The following is a 10540-nucleotide window of genomic DNA, read 5'->3' as shown; positions in this document are numbered from 1 at the left end:
ACTTTGAATCTGATTTCAAGACTCTTTCCAAAAGCTTTCCTGATAGCTGGGCAGTGGCGGCACACTTTAATCCCAGCACTCAGGAAGCAGAAGCAGGGGGAGCTCTGCGTTTGAGGCCAGCCTGATCTACAGAGCAGAGTTTTAGCACAACCAGAGCTACACACAGTGAAACCATGTCTCAAGGGAAAAAAAAAAAAAGCTTGTCTGGTTACAGTCCCATCTGTAATCTCCCTTTTGCTAATTTAAATTCAGTGGATTAGAAACTTTAGCCATCAACCACAGATCTTACCAACACTGGTTTACCAACACTGGAAGAGAGATCCTATCATAAAGATGACTGGGGTGGGGGGTTGCCTTAGAGTCCACCACAAAATCTTGTTTGTATGCCCCCTGGTGTGCTCACGTATCTATGAAATTTCTTCTATGACACAGGTGGGGGTCTGAGTGTCATGTGTGGCTGCCCCTGCTGACCTTCCAGCTTGGTCACCCTTCCCAACTCACCCTTCCCAACTCACCCTTCCCAGTCCCAGGGAGAGTCTTTGGATTCCTCCCATACCTGACACCCTTTTCTGCCTCAGGGCCTTTGCACAAGTTGTTCTTGCCTTTTGGAACACACCCTCAACCTCACCAGCGCAGCTTCACCTTCTCCTCTGTCAGGACTCAGCTTGACCGTCACTTTCCTGGTGATGACAGGCCTGGCAGACCAGATGAGTGCTGTCCCCACCCCACTGCTGTGGCTCCAGGCCTGGCAGACCAGATGAGTGCTGTCCCCGCCCCACTGCTGTGGCTCCAGGCCTGGCAGACCAGATGAGTGCTGTCCCCACCCCACTGCTGTGGCCCCAGGTACTCTGCTCTTCACTTTGATTTGCATCTGCCCCTTCCTGTGCTGAGAGCTTTCGCACCATGCCATACAAGCAGGCTTCGTGAGCTGTGTCTAGAGGGAATTTTCTATCCATGGTCACTGTGAAGTTCTGTGGCCACCGCCCAGAGGGCATCTGTGAGAAGACAGACAGGCCTATCAGAGATACAGGGACCTAAACAGCTGGCACTGAGACAGCCTGTGGTAGTGGAGGGCCACCCAATGTGGTGGAAGGGGGCATGGGCAAAGCAAGAGCCCATTGGTATGACAGCAGCAGTAGTGGGCAGAAGGCTCACAAGGAGGGGCCACTGAGTCACTCAGAAGCAAAGATGTCATCTTGTCACCTTCTGCCTCCCTCCTAGCCCGAGCATCCAGGTGAGAAGCCGGCCCAGCCAACACCCCTCAGGCCACCTGCTGTGACACCAGGGAACCAGAGACTTCCAGGACTGAAGTGGTGTTATTGTTTTATTTATTTTGTCTTCTGTATAGAGACAGGGTCTTACTCTGTAGCCTAAACTGGCCTGGAAATGTGTAAGCCAGGCTGGCCTCCTACTCACAGCAAACTCTTGCTTCAGCTTTTCAAATGCTAGGATTACAGGTATGAACCACCACACCCTATGAGGTGTTCTTTTAAACCTCTGAATGGGTGAGAACTTGCAACCCAGCCGTGCCCCCTCAACTCACCCTCACCCTGAGCTGGAATCCAATTCAGCTGAGTTAGGAATTTCCTCTTCACAAATAGGGAATTAGGCTCAGAGATGTTGGAAACCTAGGGTTTCACAGCTAATAAGAAAGTGTGCCATACCCTCAGCACTGACAGATCTACCCTGCATGTAAAGCAACATAAAAACTAATCTAGGAGTAAATAAACTAAGTTTATGTTTTAGAAATAAAAGCACACCTTTAATCCCTGCAGAGGCAGGCAGATTTTGATGACTTTGAGATTAGCCTTGCCTATATACCTAGTTCAAGATCAGCCAAAGCTACACAGTGAGACCCTGACTCAAAACAAACAACAAAGACGAAGGGCTAGGAGGGTGCTGAGTGGAAGAAGCCTTTCCACCAAGTGAGATGACCTGAGTTGAGCCTCCAGGACGCACTTGGTGAAGGAGAGAACGGACCTCCTGGAAGTTGTCTTCTCACCTCCACACATGCACTGTACCACATGTGCATACATAATAAATATGTGTAGACATAAAGTAGTTTGAAGAAAGGAAGAGGGAGAAAGAGAGAGGAACCTGTGGAAACTGAACTCTCAGTCCACTAGGCTTGTAGGTCAGAGCAGGGTTGAGGCCATGGCTGGCCTAGCCCATGGGCTTCACTTTGTCCCTTGAGACCTGAGCAACCTGTGCTGACTCAGGTCATTTCCGGAACCCTGGATCCAAGGCTGGGACAAGCTCCGTGGTCACACACGATCACCAAGCCCTCAGCTCTACGTGGACACCTATGGCCTCAGTACTAGAGGTGCTGTTCCCACCTGGCTGCAATGAAGAGCCCAGTGCTCCACACTATAGGGCCAACAACCTCCTTCACTTCCTGTTTTGTTACCTACAGACTCATTAGACCCTGGCCCAAAACTCTGTCCCTTTTGCTGTCTGAAGGGCAGTCACCAAGAGGCCAGCTGCAATCTCTGGCTGCTCTTTGCTTCCATTGCTAGACTAGGATCAACATGGCTCAGAGTTCCCTGAACCATTATTCATGTTGACTGAGGCTGGGTAGTACCAGGACATTGACGCTGACCTCTGGCTGCACAGCTAGTGCACTCTAAGAAACAGCATTATGGGATGGACAGGTGGCTCAGTGGGTACAAGTGTCTACTACCGAGCCTGACCATCTGAGTTAAATCCATCCCAGAGATCTGCATGGAGAAGGGAGAGAACTGACTCTCACAAGATATCATCTGACCGTTACATAGGTGTGCGCATGCACATACACAACATTAGAGCCCCCAACCTGCCTGAGGAGGCTCCACCTCTTAGCTTCTGGGTGAGGGTGTGGACACCAGCTGTCTTCACATGGGCCACTGCAAAAGGTAGAGAAGACCCTGGAATTTGCCTAGCCCGATGTCCATTAGAGAACCTAAAAGAGATCTACCCCAGAGAAGTGGCCACCAAGAGAGGAAGGTCCTGGGGCAGAGGAGGGGCTGTCTTATAAGATGGACCAGGTTGTCTCACGTCTGGGAAAACCAGTGCCAGGCCTCCACACAGTAGTGCTACCCAAGCTCAGGGTACCCTCCCTGGGCTGCAGGCTGTGGTCTTGATGGCCTGGGCTCTCCAGTTTTGGAAAGCTGCCTTCTTTTGGCTCTCCAAAGTGCTACCAACAAAAACATGGATGCTTTTCTCTAAGGCAGGCACGCCAGAGAATTGCTTTCACTAGCCTGAAACCTGAGGGATGCTTCTCTCTCTCTCTCTCTCTCTCTCTCTCTCTGTGTGTGTGTGTGTGTGTGTGTGTGTGTGTGTGTGTGTGTGTCTCCATCGCTGAACTCCTCGGAGAAAGATTCTTAGAGAACCTGGAGGCCCTCCCCCATACCTGGTTTCAAAAATTGCACTGAGAAATGGCTCCTTCTTCCAATGAGGAGGACCTGTGGACCACAGCACCATGCCAACACCAACACCGGAAACTTGATCCTTGTTTAAGGTGATGGGATGTTTTTGTTCTAGATCAGGGAGGGCACTTCTACCTCAGAGAGGCTCAGTGGCTCCTAAAAACCCTGAAATGTCAGATCTAAGCTAAACTCATGGATTCACCCGGCTATCCACCCTCTCATCCATCATCTACTCTATGCTCCAGCCTCCCTCTCATCCATCCACCCACCTATCCATCCACTTACCCATCCAGCAAGCCATCTGCTGTCTATCCATCTAACCTACTACCCACTCACACATCTACCCATACATCCTTCTATATCCCCATCCATAATCTACCATCCACCCTTTCACCCATCTATCCATCTACTTATCATCACCCACCCATCTACCTATCCACATGTCATCTATGCATTCATCCATCCATCCACCAACCTGACACCTATCCATCCATCTACCCATCCATCCACCATCCATCAACCTGACACCTATCCATCTATCTATGCACCTGTTACCTATTCATCCATTCATCTACCACCCATCCATTCATCGTCTATCCTCATTGTCTATCCACCCATCCATGCGTTCACCCATCCACCATCCATTCATCTATCCACCTGTCATCCATCCACCCATCTTCCCTTCCTTTTTCCCATCCATCAATCCACTCTCTATCCATCTATCCGGCTGTTACCCATCCACCCACTTGTCATCCATCACCCCTTCAGGATACACTCAACACCTATCACATGTCTTAACCTTGGCCAGTCTCATAACTCACAAATTCATCCACTAGTTACTGCCCTTCAGGACAGACATGGGCACAAAGAAAAATGTATAAAACATGTCCAGGCACATCTATCAGGGTGCCCTGGAAATGCATTGTCATCTCATCTGGGGATTCTTATTGAGCCTTCCCAGCCTTCCCTGGGACTCAACGTTTTATTTTATGTTTAAAGGGAATATGAAAGGGATGGCCAGAGCCTCTCTTCAGGTTGCTTCCTGGGTCTTCTTGGGCCTCCACCTATTTCCCTCACCTTTGTAAATCTGCTATGAGGCCTGGTACCTGCTTGTGGATGATTACTAGGCCTCCTGCTGTCCTGGGACCATTGGCTTTCTGCATGTGAATAAGTGGAGTTCTTGAGGGAGGAGGCTTTCCAATCTGCCTCCGAGACTCTGAGGGAGAGCCCCACTGAATCTGACAGTCAAGAGTACTTGAGAGTTTCTTCAAGACTGGTCCATTCCTGGTCCTGTTAGAGATTCTGGTTCCTTGCCTTTCCATGATAGTCACTTAAAAAGCCTATGAGCTAGAGAAGCCCCGGCCAAGGCCAAGGCCTTGACCATCAGCCTTGGCACAGGAGAACACATTTCCCAGCACATACTGCTTAATGTTTAACCTCCTGTGGGGCTTCCAACTGCTAATGACATGACATTAACTCTGCACAAATAAGACACTTCAGAGGAGCCAACCCCAGTGCACAGGGCATAGGCCAAACATTACCTCCCTCTGGCCTTTGAATTCCTCAAATCAGGGCTGGGAACAAGCCCTTAGTTTACCATGTCATGTAGTAGGGGTCTCAGAGGATGCAGAGGGAGTCTCCGGAGGAAATGCACTGGGGGCCTCAGGAGATGTAGTGGTAGTCTCAGGGGATCCAGTAGGAGGCCTCAGGGGATACACTGAAAATCTCAAGGGATGCAAGGGTAGGCCTCAGGGGGATGCAGTGGGGGCCTCAGGGGATGCAGTGGGAGTCTCAGAATGTGCAGTGGGGGCCTCAGGGGGTGCAGTGGGGGCCTCAGGGGGTGCAGTGGGAGTCTCAAGGGATGCAGTAGAGCCTCATGGGATGTAGTGGGAGTCTCAGGGGGTGAAGTAGGGCCTCAGGGAAGCAGTGGGAGTGTCAGAAGCTGGATTTGGGGGGCTCTTAAAGGATACAGTGGGGGTCTTAGGAGAAACTTTCTGACTGTTGCTTCTGGTCTCTCATAAAGTTGCTCCCACCTCTCCACCTCTGTTGAAGTCAGCCAGAGCTGGGTCATGTCTGGTTTTCCTGTCTTCTCAGCCCTCCTGTGCACCTAGAGAACAAATCATAACTATCTGTCTTAGACCATACAAGGATTAGGTGCTGGGACAATACCTAGAAACACATTGCTGGTATAGGGAAAGGCTGGGAAGGAAACACAGCCAGCACTCTCCTAAACAGGCTCCTACTACAGTGGCGATGATACACCCTCTTGCATTGTCCCAGGAGCAGGCCAGTCCACCAGGGTATGACGGGGGGGGGTTGGGGGGCGGGCAGGTAAACATTTAGGGACAGTAAATAAACCCACAGGGCAGGTGAGGTAAGAGTCCCTTCACCTTTGGCCATCATTAGCTAAGTCTCTCTATCTCTCTCTCTCTGTCTCTCTGTGTGTCTCTCTCTATCTCTGTCTCTCTCTGTCTCTCCTTGCCCTATCCTCCATCTGTTTGCTTAGGTGGGGACAGATGGACAGCAGAGTAAACAAGGACCAAGCAGATAGCTGGCCAAGAGGATAGCTTTAGCAGAAGCCAGGTTAGGCCCCAGATCAGAGTGGGCCGATGGCAACCACTGAGCTGACGGGCCAGAAGCAAGGAGTTACACACACTACTGGGATGTCCTCAGAGAACACAGTCCCCAGTGCTCACCCCACAGATGTAACAGACACAACAGAGACACTACCGTTATTATCACATGGTACCTCATGGTGCCAGTCAGAAGCAGAGTCAGGGCCTGGCTTCAAGTCTCCTATTCTCTGGTCTCCAGAATATGTTCAGGGGACCAAGGCATGGGGTCCTGGAAAGTGGGGTACCCTGCTGTCCTATGAATCCCACTCACCTATCTCAGCACACAGCTTGAGTGTGGGTTTCAGATCCACAGCCTATTGGCTGTGAATTTTCTCTTTACCAAGCCTCCAGAAATGTCTGAGAAAACTGAGACCCAGGCTGAACCTCTGGTCACCACAGCACATGTGTGTCAGAGTAAGAGACCCAGGGCTCACAAATGGCTCATGCAAAGATATGGCTTACGGTAGGGGTTCAAAGGCAAGTCTAGCAGTAAGAGCCCCTGCTTCCTCCAGCAGCTAGCAGCAGCTCACTCACAGTCCTCTCTGTGCCCACCTGCTCAAAATGCAAGCCTGGCCAGTGTGAGCCAGTGTGTAAGGTGGGAAGGCTGAAACAGCCCGAGTTCACCTGCCTGTCAGACAGTGTTTACAACAGGATCAGAGCTGTCACCCACACCCGAAGCCCCCTGGCAACTCAGCTGGCGTAGCCACTCACTGTCTCTGCTGTGCTCTACACCGGCCTGCTCCTGGCCTGGCAGGAGCTCTGCCTTCTACCCTTGGCTAAGAACCTGCCTGGGGACACATCCCAGCTCTTGTACCCTGAGTCCCTACTCTGCAGCACCCCAGTCGGGCTGTGGCCCTTACCTTTACCCCCATGATTTGTGGAGAAAGTCAGAAGAAACACCCTTATAAACACCAAGCTGAGCTTCAGCTGAAGACCCGGGAGCAAAACACACTCAGCAGGAGAAGACTCTCTTCTTTTTGCAAGGAAACATATAACAAATTAATTTGGGACTTGCATACCAGAAAAGACAGTCCGCCTGGGGATCCTGAACCCTCCCATTTTTTTTAAGGCAAACCCCACAAAACCTCCTTTCTTAAGTGACTGTAAAGATCAGTCAGTGGTGGTTGTCAACCTGACAATCACCTGTGTTACAGGCTTCTGGGCATGCCTGTGAGGGACCATCTTGGTTGGGTTGACTGAGGTGGGAAGACCTGCCCTGTAGACAACACCACACCCTGGCTGGGATCCTGGACTGTGTGAGTGGAGAAAGGGAGCTGAGCATCCCTTCACCTCTTTCTGCTTCCGGATGTGATGTGACTGCTGCCTCGAGTGCTGCTTTGATTTCCACACTGTGATGGACTATATCCTGGAACTATGAGCCAGGATAAACCTTCCTTCCTTACATTGTTTTTGTCAGAGTTTCATCACAGTGACGGGCAAAAAAGTTAAGACAGTGTCCAATGACAGGCATCGACTCCTCTATGCCTCCAAAGGCCATTCTCTTTTCCCTTCTGTCTACGTAGTGTTCCTTAACTTTTTCTTCCATTCCATGTCTCAGTTCTGTCTGGATATGTTTTGGGGTTTGTTTTGAGACAAAGTCTGACTATGTAGCTCTGACTGCTGGAACACACTGTGTAGACTCGTTTACAGAGATCTACCTGCCCCTGCCTCCCTAGTCCTGGGATTAAAGGTGTGTCTTACCTTGCCAGGTTTGGTTTTGATGCCTTTATTTTTTTCAAACTGCCAAAATGCATACATGTGTCTAACTTTGTACCCATGCATGTAACACTGCATAGTATTTTCCAACTGGAAAGTCTGATAGTGGTCCATGCCTTAAACCTAATACCCAGGATACAAAAACAAGTGGGTCTCTGTGAATTTGAGGCTGGTTTGTGAGTTCCAGGCCAGCCAGAGCTACCCAGTGAGACCCAATTTCAACAACAACAACAAATTCCAACTTTGTTCTCTCCTTCTCCCACTCCCCCAACCCCCGGTGGTGCTGGGAACAGAGCACAGGGCCTCAAGCATGCTAGGCCAGCCCCTCACTGCCCTCTAGACCCACTGGGAAAACACATCGCCCTTCTATAGACCTTGTAAATAGTAAACCGGAAGCTTTCTCCAAGCCCTCTGGGGTCTAACCCATGGCTTCACTGGGGCTGTGGGAGGCAGGTAGGTCTTCAGGTCTTCTGGCTTTGTCTCCTGAATGCTTAGCCTGGGAAAAGGCCTGCTGATCTCTCCCCCATAACCTCCTGCCATATTGTACACTTGGAAAATGAGAGTAAGCCACTTGTCTTGTGAGAGAGGTGAGGAGATCCCCTGGTGGAAAGATTTGACACTCAGGAATTCTCTTCTGCCTCTGGGCCCCTGTCCACACAGACTCTGACCAAAGCCCAGGCCACCCCCAACAGAGAGAGCCCTCTAAATCCTAGGCCAAACACAGAGAGCTGAGCAGAACCAAGTTCCCACTTCCTGGGGGAGAGCCTCCCTTGCCCAGTCCCTGTTCCTGCCCTAGATAGTTGCCCACCTCCTCCCCTGGCCAAACCTAACACCAAGACTTTGCTGGCCTAAGGGCATCACAGCCTCCCTTCCCAGTACCTGCTCTTGGGAGGAGAGTCAGCAAGCCCAGCGCTCCAGCATCCATGCAGGACAGGAACACTGCTGTATCATCCAGGTGAGAAACCAGACCTTGGAATAAAAAACAAAACAAAAAACAGCAACAACAACAAAAACAACTCTCCCAAGTGGGAGGAGAAAGCTGTGCAGGCATGAAGCCAAGTGAGACTCCCAGGGTCTCTGCCTGCAAGGCTGCAGCATCTCCCGTCCCCCTGCCAGTTTCAGAAACAGTCCCTACCCAGTAGCACAGAGAATGCAGCAGGAGCATCAGTATTAATATTAGTTATTGCTATTGATTTCAGCTTTAGGAAATTGATTTTCAGTCCCGGCCCTTTTATCAGGCAGAAGACACATGGACACGGTCTCTCTAGATTCTAGAGTCTAGACGCTGCCTGCATGCAGGCAGGGCTGCCAAACTCACCTCAAGGGAAGTATGGACCAGTAGCAGCCCAAGAGGATGGAGGCTGCAGAACAAACCTCTCTGCCTCTGGTCAAGCCCTGGCAGATCCTGGTTCACTGCAGACCTCAGCATGCTCTATCCTCAGAGTCCAGCTTGGGACAGGCTGCTGGGCCTTGACGGACAGGCCTCTCAGTCTGGCTCTCAGACCTCTGCTGCTTCTCCCACACCTGACCTTACCTCTCCTAAATATCCCTGTGTCCTCACCCTTCCTCTAAGGGCTTCCGGGCCTCCTACTCATCCTAACCCAGCTGGGACCACTGACAGTTCAGTCAGTAAAGAACTCACCAGCAACCATACTTGCCTAAAGTTGGTCTTTGGAACACGTTTCAAAAAGCTAGGTATGGTGAGCAGGCAGAGACAGGGCGATTCTTGGAGCTCACTGGCCCCCAGCCTAGCCTAATCAGAAAGCTCTAGGCCAGTGACAGACCTGTCTCAGTAAACAAGGTGGGGGGCTGGCAAGATGGCTCAATGGATAAAGGTGTTTACCACAAAACCTGACGATGACCTGAGTTTGATCCTCACATGGTGGAGGGAAGTAAGTAACGCCCGCAGGTGATCCTCAAGTGCTGTGGCTCACGCTCACACACACACACACAATAAAATTTAATTTTTTAAAAAGTGAACAGCACCCGATGACTAACACCCCAGGTTGTCCTCTGGCTTCTGTACCTATTTACAGACATGAACACACACATATAAACACTCTTGAGTGCACACAGTCACCTTCTAATTCCACGCCTACCCTCCTGGATTCTGCTTGATGAACCTAGCCAGTGTCAGCCTGAAGGTAACAGAAGAAGGAGAAGAAGAAAAAGAAGAAGAAATCTGAGCTCTGCAGCTCCAGCCACTGGTCCCTCAGCCTTCCTGCTTCCTGCTACTTTGATGCAGTAAGGAACCAATGAGCACGCCTCTGCCTCCTACAGATAAGGCCAATGTGTCATCTATTGTCTCCAGTGTCCTAGGACCACTAGAAGCCCAGTGCATCTGACAAGCAAGGGGTCCAGGAGCTAGGGTTGCCAGTAGGTTGTGAAATGGATCTTCCCAGAGTTACACCCTCAAGCCCCTCCTTAAAAGTAACATTGGAACAGGAAGGTGGTGACACACACTTTAATACCAGCACTTGGGAGGCAGAGGCAGGTGGATCTTTGTGTGGTCAGCCTGGTTTACAAAGGGAGTCCAGGATAGCCAGGGCTACACAGAGAAACCCTGTCTTGAAAAAACTAAAAAAAAAGAAAAAAAAAGTGACATGGGGCCAAATTACTTTAAATAAATATTGTTCTAGCCAATTACCAGGCTACAAATTAATTGTTCACAGCATGCAGAAGGCAGTGAGGGGATGGCTAAGAGACTGCAGAGAAGTAATTACACAGCAGCCAAAGAGGCGGGTTTTACTCTTAAATTATAATTAAAGTTAGAGAAATTCCCTTTCACCCGATGCACAAACACAA

The sequence above is a fragment of the Meriones unguiculatus genome, chromosome 8 (assembly GCF_030254825.1).
Source record: "Meriones unguiculatus strain TT.TT164.6M chromosome 8, Bangor_MerUng_6.1, whole genome shotgun sequence".
In the NCBI taxonomy this organism is placed as follows: Eukaryota; Metazoa; Chordata; class Mammalia; order Rodentia; family Muridae; genus Meriones; species Meriones unguiculatus.
The sequence above is the reverse complement of the archived record's forward strand: the minus strand, read 5'-3'. Positions refer to the sequence as shown.